The following is a 13,909-nucleotide window of genomic DNA, read 5'->3' as shown; positions in this document are numbered from 1 at the left end:
ACGCTGGGCGTACTCACCCGGCCAACTCGCATCGATCATCCACTTACGCTTGGCGTACGTCCAGCTTACGCTGGGCGTACCTGGCCACCTTTCAAAAATCAAAAGCATGCATGCATGGCATTCATGCATGGGACCATCCCCCTTATTATTCCACAAAGAACTATAAACAATGATCAACTTCGAGGCACCGTAACCCCTCTAATCTAAACCCACTCTCAAATAACTTACATTCATACGAGGGTGACGAGAATCCCAATACTTCTAGCACATACACCCGCCCGAAACCTTCTCGGATGAAACTCATTTCTCGAAAAGGACTAGAACTACCTTCCCTCTTAAATCTCAGGGACTCAAAATTAACACTTAAAGAATGGGGTGTTACAATTCTCCCCCACTTAAATTAGGCTTCGTCCTCGAAGCCTGCGTTGCCTCTACTCTGAAACTATCCCTGCAATGCTCCGCCTGGCACTCACCGGACCAGGCTACCCAAGACTCGACCAACGAAGTCCGAAACCCAACTTTACCTTTCTTGCTGACAGAATGAAACGAGCTTCAACCCTAGAGCAACTCCCACGAGTTCTCAATCACAATCTCATAACCGCACCAAACTGGCTCTAGTGTCCTTGGGTTATGAAAAACCACGATACACTGCTAACACTTCCAAACACCCTTTCGGGTGTATTTTTACCACATAAACAAATCTATCTGAAATTCTGAAATTCCATCCATGCATTCCTGCCGAGCCTCAGCAACCATCCAACCCGGATGTGTTCCATATCACTGCCGAAATCTCGCTGCTCAACGACCATAATTGGACCACTCCCATCGCAAACCTGCGCTGCTGCTTCCACTTCCGTGGATTTACATTCCTTTAGCATGATCGCTAACCATGCGGCATACATGTCCTGAACCTGCTCGCAAGGACTCTCGAGTCCATGCACCACCTCCACTACTCACAATCAATACCCGGGGCCAGACCTTCTAATGCTAACACATCGCAACACACCCAACCTATTTCCTCGAACCGATCTGATAATACCTACAAAGTCTTCAGCATGACTGGGCCACCTCATCAAGTGTTCAGCTAATCTGGACCACTCTCAAAACCTTCAGTTAATCTGGGCCGCCCTCCAGGGCCTTCAGTCTGACTGGACCGTTCCCCGAGCCTTCTGCCTGACTGGTACGCCTACCGGCCTTCAGTCTATCCGGACCGCTCAACTAGCATTCATCATTCCGAGTTATCTCTCCGGGAAATCCTCCCCTGCATACTGTTCTAGCCCCCTAGGGGTTCCGAACTCTATCTCCACCATACATACTCAATCCCAACCTGATCCCAGGCCCTACATAATCAATGCCATAGGTCTGTATTCCGCCCCGCACGCCTGCTACTCACCTATACCAGCCTGCTCTTGGCTGAAAGAAATATCGCCGGAACCCAAGCAGCTAAACAACCTCTCAAGTCTATCGATCATCCGGAGAATTTCCAATTCTCCCCCACTTAAGACACTGACTATCAATCACCGGTCGCCATCCCCGACCTCCCAAAAATAACCTTGCACAAAACCCAATGCTTACACGCAGACTGATTCCCACTAGCACTAGCAACCTTCGTAAAAACACATTTCCACACTGATCATTCCGCTCAAAAGTACTCAATGCTCAGCTAACCACTCCTCAGACTGCTGATGCTACCCGACATTCAACCAACGCCATATCTCCACTAATAACCCTTACAATGAAATCGATCGATAGCCCGAAACACTAATCCATAACATACCAAACCTTCAAGGAACAACGGATACCAAAACGAAAACCCGAAACACCAACCCAACGAGACTAGCAGATAAACGATATTCCATAATAATCATAAATAAACTAGACAACAAGGAAGAAACATACCCGTAGCTGCATCCGGCACTGCTCTAACCTCCTCCGCTGCAAGCTGAAAAGCACGACCCTAAGCCCTTGGGGGCTCCGCTCTACTCTGACCTCCACCGGTGATCCTCAACGTGGCTGGTGCTGGAGCCTGCACCAGTCCTGCAGCAAGCTGTGGACAGTTGACCCTCAAGTGTCCAACCTGATGATCCTGAACCGGCACTGACTCGCATAGTGCCCCTCCTTTCTGCACTTGCGGCATGCACCACCGGATCGACAAACTCCGACGTGACCCTTCCCACACTTTCCAAAAACGTGGCTGCCCTGATCTCGCATCCTGGAATCAACGGTCTTAGACCGTTTCGTCGCCGGCTGCGACTGAACCGGAGCTTGCCTCAGCTCACGCAACTGCAACTCAATCTCTAACTCACGCCGCTTGGCGGCCTCCTGCAACTCCAACAAGGTCTCGCACCTCTGCGCGGACACAAACTGTCTGATGTCCCTCTTTAGCATACTCAGATATCGGGACATCTAAGCCTGCTCCGAAGCGAACTCAGGGCAAAACATCGCCCTCTTAGTAAACATCCTGGTGATTTCCGTCACCGACTCCGTATCCTGCTTCAGCTCAAGGAACTCCTGAGCCAACCTCTCCCCCTCGACCTGCAGAACATAACGAGTGCTGAACGTCTCTCTGAACTGATCCCATGAAATCGTAGCCCTCTGCGCATCCGAGTATGACCCCGTAGTCAATCTCCACCAATCCTTTTCCCCGAGCCTTAACAGGTTCAGAGCACACCTCACCCTCTGATCAGCAGGGCATAAACACGTGAAGAAACACCCCTCCACATCTGATAACCATCTCATAGCAACGATCGGATCCTGAACTCCATCAAAGGTGGGAGGCTTCGTATTATCGAAGTCCCGATACTATAAACCCCTACTAGCTCCTCCCCCTGCCGCTGCTACAGCCGCTGTAGCCGCCGCGGCAGCCGTCTCCGTGAGAGCCGCATAGCGCTCATCCAAATACTCCACCAAGGCGGTCTTGATCGACCCAAACAGTTTCGGCAGCTCGACCCAAAACAATGCAGCAACCTCATCATGAAGGATCTCACGAATCCTTGCATCCAACTCGTGTGTACTCATCTGACCGATAACCTCGGGCGGTACTGACCCGTCCGCAACTCCTTCTCCTGCACCCGATCCTGACCCGGATCAACTCCCAGCATGCCTCGAAATCTCCATACTGAAAATAAACCACAAAACCTCAGACACTTCCCACTATCCCAGGAACCAACTCTCAACCCAACCCTAGAGGTGATGGTTTCCTTGATACGCGTATGGGTCCTATGCTTCCAGTACTACAGGCCCATACTACCTTCCACACCTACCCATATTTGTATGAAGTACTTCCACAACACCCTAGTGAAAACATACATAACAACGCTCTACCCTCACTAAAAGAGGAACACTGGAATCTCAAGCAGAGGAAAACCCTAGGCTAGCAGGCATCACAAAACAGGCAACATTATCATGAAATCCTGAAGATCCCTAGCCTATCACTAGCATGCTGTTCTATCAAGATCAATAAGACAATTATCATGAATGGTGATTTGGGGTTACTTACTGGCTCCGGCTGATCGTACCTCCGCGTCCTCCTTTTACTTAATTTCAAAACCATTTTAATTTCTCTTTTTAAAACCCTCCTCGATTTGAGACTGGAGTCACACGAGTGTTCCTCCAATTCACTCAAACCAAAGCTCTGATACCAACTTGTAACGACCAAAAATTTCAACATAATTTAAACTTTTCAAAACAATCCATTTTAATAACATTATTACAAAAAGGTTTTCAATACATTATTTATCAGAGTATTCCCAGGTCCATTTCATAAAACATAAACGCGAGGAATGGTACGATCACGCCTTTACCTTGCCACAGTCTCCTGAAGAACCTGAAAAACATTAAACCACAACTATAAGCCCGAAAGCTTAGTGAGATACCCCCAAAATACCAACCACATATACGCCCTTCCAGGCTATGACGTTCCAGTGCAAAACATATTGCCTTCCGGCCCATAACATATTGCCTTCCAGCCCATAGCATAAAAAGCATAGATAACATAACAGAACATAGAACAATCATGCATATCGGGTTTACTGTGTGATTGGTCCGCCGTATCGGGCCTTCAGTCCACCGGATCCACCCTCCGAGTCTAGTCATGTCCTTCGAGTCTATAGTGTGGTTGGTCCGCCCACACCGGGCCTTCAACCCACCTGGTTCACTCTCTGAGTCTACAGTATGACTGGTCAGCCCGCATCGGGCCTTCAGTCGGCCTGGTCCACTTTCCAAGCCTCGGCACGTATGGTCCGCCCTCGTGGGGCCTACAGCGTATCCGGACCGCTCGTTGGGCCTTCAGAATAACCGGTCTGCCCTGGGTATCTTGGCCTACAACACAAAGTAGGACCCGCCTCAACCCATCTCCATTCCAAACAACCATGTGTATATAACATACAATCATATAACAGTCATAGTCAACAAACCAATCGAGTAGATCACATAACATATCATTTCCCTAACCAGGTTACCGACCTAACTGGTCACTAGCATAACATCACTCTACCTATCGGGAAACCGACCTTAACCAGGTCTCTAGCATATACCATCCTAGATACCAGGATGCAGACATATCAAACAATAACATAATAACCATATCCGAATCTCAATCCAAATAAAGGGCCGGCCTTGGTGCCTTAGACCCTGTCGATATAGTGAGGATAACTCACCTCACGAATGCCGATACTCTTAATGGAAGAAGCAGACTCTCGATCCACCAACTCACCGCAAATCCCGAACTAACCAACATAACAAGCATAAGCATTAGGTCAACATACTTCCACTTATCGGGCCAAGACCAAAGTCCCAATCTCACACACAGTCCAACATTGGCCCAATTTACCAAATTGGGCCCACCTCACCAAATGGGCATAGATCCAATATCCATAATATTAATTGGGCCCAAAATACTCTATTCATAATTTCCAGACTTGGCCCAAACACCAACAACCCACAAATGGCCCAACACAAAAGCCCAAAAGAAAGTCCACAGGAGGAGTACGTTGGACGTACTCTCCTTGGTACGCTGGGCGTACTGTAATGATCGCCAAAAGAAAACGGGACAGTGGCCTGCTACGTGGGGCGTACTCGAAGGTTACGCGGGGCGTAACTGCGAGATCTATTAAGTCCTTTTAACATCTTAATGGCTTAAGCTCTTAAGCCCAAACTTCAGATCCATGGGCCAAATATGATTAGAAATCATAAAGTCTCAGACTTTATCACTTAGGATGTCCTTAAGCTCTTAATCCAAGGTCTTAATCCATTAAGACCTATATAACTCTTACATGGAACAACTACAGCCCTTGGGACCTCACTTTTATCACTCAAGACCTCTCCAAAGGTCTGAAAGGACAGATAATCTTGACCAAATCGAACTATGCAACAAGATGAGGACTTTTGGGACAAGAATGATAACAAAGCTTCAAAATACATAGATATATGCAAAATGAAGGTCAAGCAAGAAGCTTTATACCTTAAACCAGCTCCAAAGGGTGGTATTTCTTCAGATCCACAAGTTCCACACGTTCTTCTTCTTCTTTGACAACTTCCTTTTTCTCCTTCAAGCCCTTCTTTTGCCAACAAGAGCTTTCCAAAGCCAAACACACCCAAATATGCAAGAATACGAGATCTAGGGTTTCTTTAAGGTTGAAGATGAGCATAAGGAGGCTGAGGGGTGAACCAACATATTCCTTATATAGTGGCTGACCCTAAAAATAGGGTTTGGGGTTTCTAAGAGTACGCTGGGCGTACTCACCCGGCCAACTCGCATCGATCATCCACTTACGCTGGGCGTACTTCCAGCCTACGCTGGGCGTACCCGGCCACCTTTCAAAAATCAAAAGCATGCATGCATGCCATGTATGCATGGGACCATCTCCCTTCTTATTCCACAAAGAACTATAATCAATGATCAAATTCGAGGCACCGCAACTCCTCTAATCTAAACCCACTCTCAAATAACTTACATTCATACGAGGGTGACGAGAAGCCTAATACTTCTAGCACATACACCCGCCCGAAACCTTCTCGGATGAAACTCATTTCTCGAAAAGGACCAGAATTACCTTCCCTCTTAAATCTCAGGGACTCATAATTAACACTTAAAGAACGGGGTGTTACACTATCTATTCGATGTTAGATTATATCTAGCTAGTATAACCTAAGAGATTATAGGAGGAACCACCGTGGTTACCATTTTTACTAAAAGAAATAAGGGTTTTCTTATAGGATATTTTCTTCAAATATAAGGGAACTATTGCAATTAACTCTGTGTGTACCAAGTGAATACACCAGGGTTATATACAACGATGACCTAACAACCAATGGGATGTGTGTCATCTGCCTCATTCCCTATTCCTTGTTTGGTTGTGGGCTTAGGGCAGATACACATAATCGATTGTTTGTTTACTCTGAGTTTTATATAACTTGTATCCATTTATTACTCATAGAAAGGATTGTAGAGTCATTTGTACTTATCTTTCAAAAGCAGGAAATATAGGATTTTCTGGAGGAACAGACGAACTTTTCTAAACAAAACTTACAACTTCCTACAACTTACTAATGTCACAACTAGGAATTTGGTGCCTTGTAAACATTGAACAATGATAACAAATGTGAACCAACAATGTGAAAGCATGTATGATGTTTATTCAATAACAACAAAACTTCCATCAAACACTTTATAAGAGCACATCAAATAGTCAACAAAAGGTTGGAAGCCCTAAAAGTCCCGGTTTAAGTCCATTTTAGACTAGGATTTCCTTATTGGGCCTAATGGACCAATAAGTTTCCAATTTGACTATCTTGGGCCTAGAACTCTTAAATGGACTCTAATTGGACCCACTTCCATTTATTTTAATATTTTGGGCAATATTCAGCCTAGAATGAAATAAAATACCTTAATGGACCTTATTGGGCCATAACTAACCTAATTAGCCCTAATAGGCCATAAAAATCATTTCTTAATTTACTTTGGGCCAAAAGCTATCTAATTGAATCATAATGTGGGCTTAAGCACACAAGGCCCAATTTTCTTTCATCCTTTCTCCTTCGCTTGGCCCAAACCACAAAACAAGGGAGGAAGAGTTAATACCCCACATACTTCTATGCATGGACCAACATGCAACCATGATGGTCACCTCAACTCTCTCTATTCCCCTCTCTTTTCTTCTCTCAGCCGAACACAACACAAACACACACATTTCACTCAAAAATCTCTCAAGGAAACTCCCTCCACCCTTTATCAAGTTCTCAAAATTTAGAAGGTGTTTCAAGAAGATATTTCCACAAATTCATCATCTAAGGTAAGTTCATGCTTGGATATATGATCTAGATTTTTTTTTATCAAAAACCTCTTCCTAATCTATCCAAAATCATAATCACTCTCTTAGAAATCATCTAAGTTCGAGATTTACCAAGAGGACTTGCTAAGGCTGAAAATAACATCAAACTTCCCCAATCTTCTTCAAAACCGAACCCACAAATCAAGGTGAACTTATACCCCTCTCTTTTATGTTTTATGTGTTTTATGGGAGAGAATACGAGAAAAATATGTAGATCTATGTGTATGTGTATCCTATGTGTGATTCCATGCATGTATGTGTGTTTTTATGTGTTTCTATGATGAACGTGCAGCCAACAAGGGGTGAAACTCGAGATCTAGAGCATGGAAAAGGAAACAAACATGATTTAAGTTATGTTACACTTAAATAGTCAAGAATGATAACTTATAAGATTATGATGAACATATTTTCAACATAAAACCCATTTTTGGGCTTAAATTGTCAAAAATACCAAACTTGGGTTAAAAGTTGCCAAGTCACGGTTTCTTAAGGGTCAAATTTTGGGTTAAGGGGTTAATTTTGGGCTTTTCGGCCCAGTAAGCCCAAAAATTGCGAAAAATGTCATTTAAAGGGGCTGAAATGAAACTTTCTGCAAATCAGGGGATAATAAGTGTAATAAAAGTATTTCAAGGGTCAAAAATGCTTTTTATTCCCAAAAAGGATAAAAAATGTAAAGTTTTTGGATTTCGGGCCAAAATTGTAAAAATTAGAAAAGCTGGGTTTTAACCAAAAATTACTATTCTAAAATGACTTAAACAGTTAACAAGATAAATTTTGAGTTAAAACCACCATTTCAACAAATTTATGATACAAAGGTGTCAAGAAAATGATTTAAGGACTAAAAATGTCTTTTGTTTTATAATAAGGACTAAATTTGTCATTTTTACAAAAGAAAGGGGCTGTAAAGGTAAAACCATTATTTTTGAGTCAATTAGGTTATTTATACACGATTGAGTCAAAAAAAAAGAATACTAATCCACGGCTAGCAAAAATTCGAAAGACAAATACACGTATAACTCCAAATATCGTATCAACAAATCGATCGGTCTCAAATCGATACAAAAACCACAACCGTTGAATCAAACCCTACAAAAAGTTAAGGGATACCTAAGACGAGTAATTATTCAAACTTTAGGCTTAAAAGTTTCAAATCATGTTTGTTGGACCTTGCAAGTCCATTTACGTGATCTTTGGGCCCAAAGGGATAATGCTTATGTGTTATTGGGCCTCCTATGGTCCAATTCCATATTGAGGGACCTTAATTGGCTCTCAAATGCTTTTGGGTATTAGTGATCCAATAGTATTGCCAGTAAGGTCATGGTAGAGAAATGTGAGGTGGGCCAATGAGTCTTTCGCATTTCCGATGGGCTAAAGTAAAGTCACGTAAGTAGTAGGATTGTACCCCTCATTTTCCTCGTTTGCTAGGCTATGAGTAATCAACATAAACAGATCTAGGCGATAATCGAGAGTAATCAAGGTGGTTGGGTTAAGTGAGCTATAACGAGCGACACCTCTAAGGATCATTCGTAAACTGTAGTTATAAACTAGGCATTTCTAATGTAACAGCCCAAAATCTCAAGTATTGTTAAATTGCATTTTGGGGTGTTTTAAAGGGGAGACTCGGCGAGTTGGAGCCAGACTCGCCGAGTAGGGTCGCAGACTTGGTCGCGGGTTCGCGACTGGACTCGACGAGTCCAGATATGGACTCGGCGAGTCGACGCTGTTCAGCGGAAAACCCTAGCCGTTCAGTTTTGGGTCGTATTTAAGGGACCTTATGCCGTCATTGCTCGTCTTTGGGTCGATTGAGAAGAACCCTAAGCGGCTGTGGCATCTAGAGCAAGCTTGAAGGCCATTGGTGACCTTGAAGGAATTGTTGTGCAAGGAGGAGAAGGGTTTTGGCTAAAGGAACTGCAAGGGATTCGAGTTCTGAAGTTTGGGGACACAGAAGGTACATCATTCAGGTAATAGCTCGGATTACATTCTTCTGTGATTGATGTGTATATGGATTTAGGGTTTATGGAACCCATTTGATGAGTAGATGGATTATTACCTTGCTACCCAAACGAATATAACCCTGTATTAGGACCCTTAGAGGTCCAGAAGGTCCCATGTTTGTGTATTCGGAAAAATACGTATCTCAGGAAGCAGTTTGATCGACTGCATGGCATGGACTCGCCGAGTCCGATGAGCAGACTCGGCGAGTAGCTTGAACAATAGCTGGGACTCGCCGAGTTGTTCTTCAGACTCGGCGAGTGGAGTCGGGGTGGCCCCGCGATTCTTCCACGAGGAACTCGTCGAGTCAAGAGAGATACTCGACGAGTAGAAAGGGAACATCCAGGAATTTGTGAGGACGACTAGACTCGCCGAGTCGCCAGGGTACTCGCCGAGTCCAGTCGAGATGACCGTTGACCAGAGTTGACCTGTGTGTGATTTCTTAGGGTCAGTTAATGTGGAAGATAAAAGTATTAATAAGAGATATATTGTTATAGGGAGCTTGTAGCTCGGCGGATCAGGTGCAAGTGATTTCAGGAGTTGCTAACTTCCAGCATCCACGAGGTGAGTCTTCTCACTATACTGTACCCGGAAGGGTTTGATTGTGTGACCGGAAGGTCGAATATGTTATGTGTTATGTATATATGCTATAAATGGAAAGTTAGTTCCTACGTGTGATATGCATGTTTATATGGGCTGGAAGGCAAAGTGTTATGTGACAGAAAGGTCAGGTATGATATATGATATATGTGCTTTATGTGTTAGAGTAAATGTATTATGTGCCGTATATGTTTTTGGGCCGGAAGGCAATATGTTATGGGCCGGAAGGCAATATGTTATGGGCCGGAAGGCAATATGTTATGGGCCGGAAGGCAATGTACTATGGGCCGGAAGGCAACACGTTATGGGCCGGAAGGCGATTATCTCATGGGCCGGAAGGCATTGTGCAGTGGACCGGAAGGTCAGGGCCTGGAAAGGCGTATGTGCGTAAGGTGTATATTGGGGAACTCACTAAGCTTCGTGCTTACAGTATTTTATGTATGTTGTTTCAGGTTCTTTCAGTAACGCGGGATGGCACCGACTCGATTGTACACACCAAAGAAAGAGTTGTATTCTGGAGGATCCTGGTTTTCTACTAAGTGAAAACGGAACTATGTTTTTGTAATTCAAATGTGTATGAGATTTTAAACAAGTGATTTAATATTAATTTGATTAATTAAATGAAAATTTTGCCTTGAAAATCACGGTGTTACATCTAATGTATGTTTATAACAACTCACAAACCTTAATTAATCCAGCACTACCTGAGTAATCAAGGAAGAGTATTCAAAATTCATTCATTGTGGTGGTATAAGAATTTGAGAAATCAATGTAATTTATGTATTTGGAAAACATCGGGTTTTCTAGGGAAGTTCAACATTTTCACTTGTACGTTTGATACTATGTTCTTCAACTATACATGTTTTGAAATCATCATGCATATTGTACGGATCTTCACACTTTTTTGTTATAAACAATGGTCTTCAGAAAATATCGGGTTTTCTGGGTTTTACTAACTACACAAAAACATTTTATCACAACATACTTATGAACTCACCAACATTTCATATGTTGACCGTTTTTCAAAATAACTTGGATTCTCAGGTAACAGGTAAGCCGAAGAATAAGTACCAAGTATGTTAGGGTGTTTTGTTTATGATATTTATCAAACAATTTATGTATGGATATGTAATGGTAAAACAATGTACTTTATGTGAACAATTCTAGTTGTAATATATTGATGCATGGTGATGTTTATGTTATGATTCATGTATATTCATTGTGATGATATTCAATTTAAGTCACGCGAGCCCTCGGATGTTTCCGCCGTCTGGTTCGGGGGTGTGATAGGTTGGTATCAGAGCTCTATTTATAGTGAAATAGCATATCTAACCACACATTGATATGCAACTATAAACCAAAAAGGGGACAAAACAACTCTGAACAAAACACAACAAATAAAAACACAACGATAAAACACTCCTACTCGTAAGACACAGGAAATATAGCATAGTACCAAACCAAACAATATAGTGTTGACATCTCGGTTAAGCCAGGACTGTTCATAGTCGTATTAAGGAGTGAATGTAGCCAGATCAACTACATTTCCTCTGAGGTACAACTATCGTAGGCCCGGAGGAAATCACGATAGTAAGTAAACCTAACAACATACCCGTCTACTACCAAAAAGAAGCACATCAACACAACTTATACAATAATTAAAATGTCTTAGGAATAATGATAGCATGTTTATGCACTCTCACAGACAGCATGGATGGTTTCCACCACCCTAGAGATCCTTATTTCCCTAACCAGGGAAATAACGGATGGCTAGAAGAATCTGAGGAGGAACCCGAGGAGGAGCCTGAAGAGGAACCCGAGGAGGAGCCTGAAGAGGAACCCAAGGAAGAAGCCGAGGATGGACCTGCTGAGCCAGTGATGGACCAGGACGAAGAGGAAGCCGAAGGAGGATTCGAGGAGGAACCCAGTGATGATGAAGAGGGTGATTCGGATGTGGAGTCCGAAGTCATCAACCCCCTTACCCGATTAGGGTGCCCGCTTATTGAGTGGGCTCCACTGGTCCAACACCGCCCTGGGGTATTGATCTTTGGAGGTGGGGCAGACAGTAGGGACAACGACCCTCGTTTGACATGTCCCGCGAGTTCTATGACCTGAGGGATGGAGGACCAGCCGATCTTGCTCTTCCGATCATGGTGAGAGGATTACGGAACACTTGCGACCTAGCTTAGAGCATCGCCGATCGGATGCATTAGATGCGGACTAGGTCAAGCGTGCAGAGCAGGAGACCCGAGAGGTCATCCAAGAGTTCCACATGAGGCAGGTAAGGTGGGAGTCTCGACTCCAAGATGCAGAACGACAGGTGGCTCACTTATAGGGAGCGTCCACTTCCACAACTCCACCCCCTGGCACATCCCACCGTGACTAGGATTAGCCTTATCATTCCCTAGTATTATGCACTATGATCTACTATGTACCATCAACTCCATGTTTAAGTGATTACATTACTCATAGAGTCGTTATGTTGTCAAACTTGGACCGCTTATGTATGCTCTTTAGAGCAAATTTTCATGTAACAAAGTACAAATATTATCAATGAAAAATATATGCATTTTGTTGTGTGTAACGACCCAAAAACACGACCCAAAAATTTTCGTTTTTCCATATAATCAAAACCATAATATAAGGATCATAACATAAAACATACGCGATGTATCCCCAAACATAATAAAATAATGTGCGGAAAACTGTATCATACTACATCAAACCAAAACATCAAGAGACATCCCCAGGATAAAAGCTACGCTGTGGTGTGTGCGATGCTGTCACCCCGAGCTCTTCCCTTTGCTTGTGGAAGTACCTGAAACCAAAACTAAAACTGTAAGCACGAAGCTTAGTGAGCTCCCCCAAACTACCACATACCATACAATATCATATAAACACATATTGGGCCTTGCCCACTGCATCGGGCCGAAGCCCGGAAACTGCATCGGACCGAAGTCTGGAACTGACTGGGACCTTGTCCCCTGCATCGGACCGAAGTCCGGAACTAACTGCATCGGACCGAAGTCCGGAACTGACTGGGACCTTGTCCCCTGCATCGGACCGAAGTCCGGAACTGTCTGATTGAACATGGCATGGCATAACACATCAACTAGCATAACACATATACGACATGCTACATCGGGCCATGGCCCGGAACACATAGTACTTAACACATAAAACATAGCACACAAATCCTGTTCGAACCACGAAGGCATCGAACATACCAACTACTGCGTCGGACCTAAATCCGGAAACTACTGCTAACTGAACGGGCCGACATTGTGGCCTTAGACCCGTTCCTACTGGAAGGAAACTCACCTCGTAAGCTGGCTGCTGAGTGTGTGGCTCGGAAAGCTAACGGCGGCTGCTCCTGAATCTCCTCGGCTACAAGTCCATAAACACACTCAATCAAATACTAAACACTGTGCTTGGGGTAAAATGACTCTTTTACCCTTGGTCAAAGTCAACTCTCTTTTAGGCTGACTCGCCGAGTTGGGCCACCCAACTCGCCGATTCCTACTCTCACTTTTCCCTTACTCACTGCTACTCGTCGAGTCTGGCATCGACTCGACGAGTCCCCTCTTGATCCAAGAACTCAGACAATCTTCATCCGACTCGCCGAGTCGTATGAACAGACTCGACGAGTTGTTCTTGATTCCAAGAAGATTGCCTTGGAGTTGCCGAGTTGTATGAACAAACTCGTCGAGTCCCTCCATCACTGAGTCTACTCTCAACTCGCTGAGTCCACTTCCTGACTCACCTCGTCCACTCGACACTGATAAAACTGAAGGACTCGGGACTCGCGACCCGACTCGTCGAGTCGTTCTTCCGACTCGCCGAGTCGCCGCCATGCAACTGATTTCTACTTGATTTTGTTTGAATCCAATGCATATACTTGATAGATCTGAGTCCAATAAGCTGTTTTACCATGTAAAGTTTCCAACTTTACGTGCACAACCTCATGAATAAGGGAAATAAGGCTA

The sequence above is a fragment of the Lactuca saligna genome, chromosome 1 (genome assembly GCF_052625555.1).
Source record: "Lactuca saligna cultivar CGN05327 chromosome 1, ASM5262555v1, whole genome shotgun sequence".
NCBI classification, from domain to species: Eukaryota; Viridiplantae; Streptophyta; class Magnoliopsida; order Asterales; family Asteraceae; genus Lactuca; species Lactuca saligna.
This window is presented reverse-complemented; position numbering follows the sequence as displayed.